Below are 5,791 nucleotides of genomic sequence, written 5' to 3'. Positions count from 1 at the left end.
TACAACATTTCCATACACACGTGTGCACGTGCACAGAGGCACACACACATGCTCCTCGCATGCTTTCAACACTTGATCATCCACCCTGCATCTGCATGAGAATGAGGCTACATGAAGTCAGCAGCCTTGATTCTGGACCCTGACTGACATTCCCTCCGGCTACTTTGAGAATAAAATAGAAGCAAGAATGGGTTTTGTAAAACAAGTGTTCATTCATGCAAACAAATTCAATATTGAGACTGTGCCTACAACATACCATCGTTCAACATGAGATCCAGCATAGCTTCAGAAGTAAAACGTGCCACAGGATACTAGGACACTTTGAATCTAAGCACGGACTTTCTTCCTGCTTCCCCAGAGGCTGTAAACCTTCACTTTAAAAGTGACCAGTGACTTTGGACATTAATGTCACACACACACTCTGCACACTTGATTGTCTATAAAGTTCAGCAAATAGCTGTGTGCCCAACTATGAATTAGCTGCTTAAGTTCTTTTCAGAGACAGGACTGAATTTCAAGAATATGCACTGACTGTGACTAGAGGCGTGGGAGGACAACACTCCCAAAAAAGTGGTTTGAAATCAGCCTTTAACCTAAATTAACTTAAAATCCCCAAATCCCAAACCGGAGAGACAGGGAAATAAATAAATAAATAAATAAATAAATAAAATAAAAAATTCAGCTTCTTGCAGTTCTCTGCCTCATGAATAATAAATATAACTGTGAACACATATACACACACAAACAGCACTTAAATACTTAAAATATTAAGAGCTTCCAGAATGGAGATTTCGTGCACAATCTGGATTAGCCTTTGCTGTAGAGATGCTTTCTAATTCAGCTTTTAATTGCACGGACATTCGTGAGTAGATTGCAGGTGCAGTACCGTTTGTTGACTGCAGAGGACCAGGGCATTCTGCCTGCCGTTTCCCGGAGAGCAGAACAGAGGGCTTTTCGGGGCAGAGATATTCTCCCGATCTTCTCACTTATCCCTATCGCAGATCCATCCCTGTTTCATTCTGCACTCCTCCTCCCAGACCCTGTAATGTATCGAGTTTCCCTCTCAATCCGTCTCTTTTTCCTGCTTTAGCTTTTCACTCCTCTGTCACTGAGCTTGCCATCCCCACAAGCTCACCAGTTCACTATCATTTCCACAGTTTATTTTCTGGTATTTTCTTACATTGTATTCTGTACAATAATTCCCCCCTTTGTTCTTGCTTATCTCCCTTCATTTCTCACCTTTTTTCCCAGATTTTCCTACTGAGAAGCAGACTGCTACAGCTCAACACAACCTTTTCTCCTTCTCAAGCTTTCCATAGCTAACTGGGTCAACACTAATAAATAACCAGGGAATTCTTAAACCCTGGGATCAAATGACATGGCACCACATATCCATATGAGTTAGCCCAGTAAAAACACAAGCCTCGACCATACCACCTATTGGAAACACCCCATTGGTCTGTGCTGACCTTCTGTGCTGACCCCTTCCCCTGGAAGGGGTATGGGAGGCTGATATGGGACAAAGCCCAGGCTAAGGATCATGCTCAGATGAAGACAGTGTATTTCTTAGCCCTATGCTATGCACCCACTTTGCTTGCTGGTATACAGATTATCCCCAGTCCTGAACCCCAGTTTGTTCCTATCTGTGCCCCTTCCCATCCCATCTCCAGCCTCCTTTTTCATCTCTGCTCTCCTAAGTTTTCCCCAGCTGTCTCTTTTCACCTTCTGCTGTAGTCTCACAGTGGGATCTCCTGACAATCCATGAAAGCACAGGGAAGACAAACTCCTTACTTTAGTCTCAGGTATCCAGGCTCCAATTTTTTCTGGTCTTTCCCAGGGCAGCGTTGTAATGGCAGATGTAGCTGGTGTCTCTGCCACAGCTTTCCCGGTGAGAATCGAATCACTGGGTAGCCTGGTTTGGAAATCTGCATCTCTAGTGAGCGTGTGAGCACTGCCATTTTCCCAAGGCTTTTAATTGGCCACTTTGGGGCAGGTTTTCCCCAAGATAGCAAAAAGGTTTGAAAAAGATCTTCACCTCCTGTCAGCTGTTAGTATCATGCTGTAAAGCATGGGGACAGAAGAGCTTTGCAAAGCATCTCATTTGACTCAGTTCAAGCCAGCCCACTTCTCCTCCGGGTTCCTCTCAGGAACAGACAAACAGCTCCAGCTGAAATTTTCCAGAAATGATTTAAAAAAATTGAGCAGAGCACAGGCACCCAAGTTAGTTAATTTCAGACAAACCATATGCAGATTATCAAGCTGAACAGGATTTTATTGTAGGAAGTCTCAAGCAACCTTTATAATTGCCAGTGCTAAGGGTTCCTATCAAACTGAAATCTCCCTTCCTCACAGGGGCGCTGTGAGCATTAATTTGTTAATGATTGCACAATGATTTGGTGATGAAAAGGGCCGTATTAACATGAAGCATTATAGTCCCCACAATGCAAGATTGCCTGCTTTCATTACTCATTACGTACAGGGACATACATATTATGGAAAGGGGATGGGGAGATAATAAACTTGATAGTCTTTTCAAAGGACTCCGACAACATGTTTACAGTGCTCACAGAATGGGTAATAGGAATATTCTGGAGAGCTCTGTTTAAATAGCAGAATTCATGGAGTGAAATGTAATTATGTGTATGTATGTGTCTGCACAAATCCTGTGTCCAAACACACATGTGAACACACACATACACACTCTCGTCTATTTTCCTGTCCTTTATTAACCCCCAGTTTGTATGCAGTGTTCAATCTACCACCTGAAACTCTCACCAGCACTACTTTAATAACAAAAAGCCTGCAAAAAAAAAGATACCTTTTATAGCAGTTATACCTTTTGTTGCTTACACTGACTACGATCCAGTACTAAGATCCTTTGGATGTGAATAGTTTTTCATTTTTCTCCTCAGCCGACCTTCTTGATTCTAACTAAAGCAAGAGGGAAAAAAAAAAAGAAAAAAAAAATGATAGAAAAAAGAAACCCTGATTCACACATTAATTCAGGGACCAGTCTTGAAAATGTTCACAGGAGTAATCCTTCTTCAGATGAATAATCCCTCTGACCACAGCAGACTAATTAACAATAATGCAGATTAAATGTTTCAGGATTGGACCCGCACCCCAATGCTCAGGTTTTCATTCAGAGTACCATGGATGTCTGTCCCCCTCCTTTTGTTGTTTTATCAGAGGTCCCCACTGCAGCTCTCAGTTATTTCATTTGGTTATGCAGCTAACAGCCCCCCCCCCCCACTTCTGCCTGCACTCTTTGGAAAGCCTACCAAGCTGAGGTAAACAATCCCATTTGAGCGGGACTTCATGGGGCTGAGGCATGTAATAAGGCTGAGAGCTGCATCTGCAGATTGTGATTACAACATGCATTCTCGCTCTTAATAGTTTCATGTTTTATTAGGAAAACTGCAGTATAATAAGCCAGCAGAGAATCTGGGAGTACATGGGCTGATTTAGCTACCTAGGTCTAAAGGAGGATAAATTTCTCTTTAGAAGCATAATTCACACACACGTTATTTACTTGGAAGAAGAGTGGCCTCCCATTTCTTTGCTATCATTTGGTGAACAGTGGCTCCGTGTGCTCTGTGCCCAGAGTTTTGACGCTGAGCAGAAGCATCCCCCTCTGGCAACCTTTCGCCCTGTTCCTGCCTTTCTTCTTTACCTGCTTGTTTCCTGGAGAATGAAGATATTCGGGACTGATGTATTACTATTCCTCCCTTTCCTGCATCAAACAGTGTTCATTAAAAACTTGCTGCTAGCAAGGGCCTGATCCAGCCCTCCTGGAAGTCATTGGAAAGCTGTCTATTGACGTCATGGGGACGAGGAGCATACTAATGCATGCGAGTACCTTTGCTAATGCGGGCAGTCCTGTTAACAACCCCGAAGTTGTTCACAGGATTAACAGCAATCAATCAAGCCCTTTGAAAGGAACATTAAAAGCCAAAGCCCGGTGCTGCAAAAACCCTTCTTGCAGGAGGTGCGAGCAGACCTGGGCTGGTCCCGGGGCACCGAGCTGCTACATGCTGGGCAATGTCAATGCATTTCCCAGAGGTGCTGATTTGAGTCGTGTGCTTACAAGGAAGAAAGGATCGCTATTAACCTACCCCAAATACACAGCATGTGTGTTCCCAAAATGAGATACTAACCAGAGTGAGGAGTGGAAGCAAATAAGGTTTGTAGATAGGCTTGATAGGAGGGTGTGTTTTTTTTTCCTGCAAGTAAACACACTGAGAAGAAAATAATAATAACGTAAGAAGGGGGAGTGGGGAGAGAGGGGAGAAGTGCTTCATTTTAGTTCCAAGCAGATAAATGATTTTTACTCTCAGGGAGAGACAGAAGCTTGTTTCAAAATACCTTATCCTTACAAAATTCCAGTGGACTCCCCTGTTTATGGACTGTTGAACTGGACCCAGAGTGATTACACTGGGAACATTTCTCACTTGGGAACTGTTCGGCAAAGGCTGGTTTATAGATAACAATTCCACACTTCTTTCGCCTGTATCTGCTTAAAATCCAGTGCAGCCCCTTGTACATGTGTAAAGGTGCTTATGGAGTAGAGCTAATTTTCATCCACAGCAGCAGCTGTGTTCATCCCGGAGCCCTTGTAGCAATATTTGTGTCCATATTATTTCATCCTGCCACCCCTCACAGCTGTGCCTGTGCACCAGGGGGCTGCACTTGAACAGCATCCATTTCTAAATGACTGTACTGACAGCTCTGTTCAAACAGGGTGCAGACCAGCTCAAAGTTTTAGAAAATAAGGATTGTTATGAAAAGGGTACCCTCAGAGAGCAACAAAACACCTCTTTTCACTGCCATGTTCATCTAATTGGCTTTCACTTGGGATAAGCCCTAACTGCAGTCAGAGTGGCCTGCTCATGGACAAGGTGTTAACAGAGCTGTCCCCATGCAGATCCGTGCTGGGTGCTGTTTCACTTTACACGACAGTGGCTATTCCTTCCTTCAAAAAAAAAGAAGGTTTTACAAGCGTTCTTTCAGTGAGCCTTTCTCGCTGCATTGTGAGTGCAGTTTTAAGGTTCAGAAAAAGTATTTTAATGTCCTGGTGCAGACTGGGGGGTGCTGGAAGATTTTGTTTTATGTAGGTTTTATTGTTGTTGCCATTCTTTTATCACAGTCCAAGGCACAAGGAAAGATCTGAAAGCAGGTGAGTCACAGTGCTGGGAATTAGGGAGAGGGGCTGTCTGAAGGGCTTTACCCTCCCGCAGCTCCCAGGCTGACAGATCTCGTCTTTAGCCCTTAAACGCCGTAAGTAAATGTATGGGAAGGGAAGACAGACAGATCCCCCCCTTAGACCCCAATAAATCGCAGTCTGTTCAGACGGCAGACAATGCGCGGAGCCTGCCACCAGCCCGGCATCAGCCGTCTGACAGCAGCTGCCTCCCCATTAGTGCCGAAAGAAATTGAAAAGAGCCCGAAAAGGCAGAGAGAGCTGCCGGGGGACTCTGCGGGCGTCGCGCCCAGGTGCGGATCCCGGGGAATAAAAGGGGACCAGCGGCTCCTGGGACTGCGCCCGTCCCCGCCCCGCTGCCCCCAGAGCCGCGCTCGCCCAGGGGAGGGGCGCAGCCCGGCACCCCTTCCGAGCCCCAGATCGGTTCGTGCTCACCTCGTGCTTTGAGACGGGGAGGGCTCACAGTCTCAGGAGTTGCTGCGATAGTACGATAGCCGAGCTACATACACTGGGACCCTCTTTTTTTTTTTTTTTTTTTTTTTTTCGAACCGATCTGGGGCTCGGAAGGGGTGCCGGGCTGCGCCCCTCCCC

This window comes from Lagopus leucura, unplaced genomic scaffold, assembly GCF_019238085.1.
Source record: "Lagopus leucura isolate 7727_CA_CO unplaced genomic scaffold, USGS_WTPT01 Super-Scaffold_650, whole genome shotgun sequence".
Classification (NCBI taxonomy): Eukaryota; Metazoa; Chordata; class Aves; order Galliformes; family Phasianidae; genus Lagopus; species Lagopus leucura.
The sequence above is the reverse complement of the archived record's forward strand: the minus strand, read 5'-3'. Positions refer to the sequence as shown.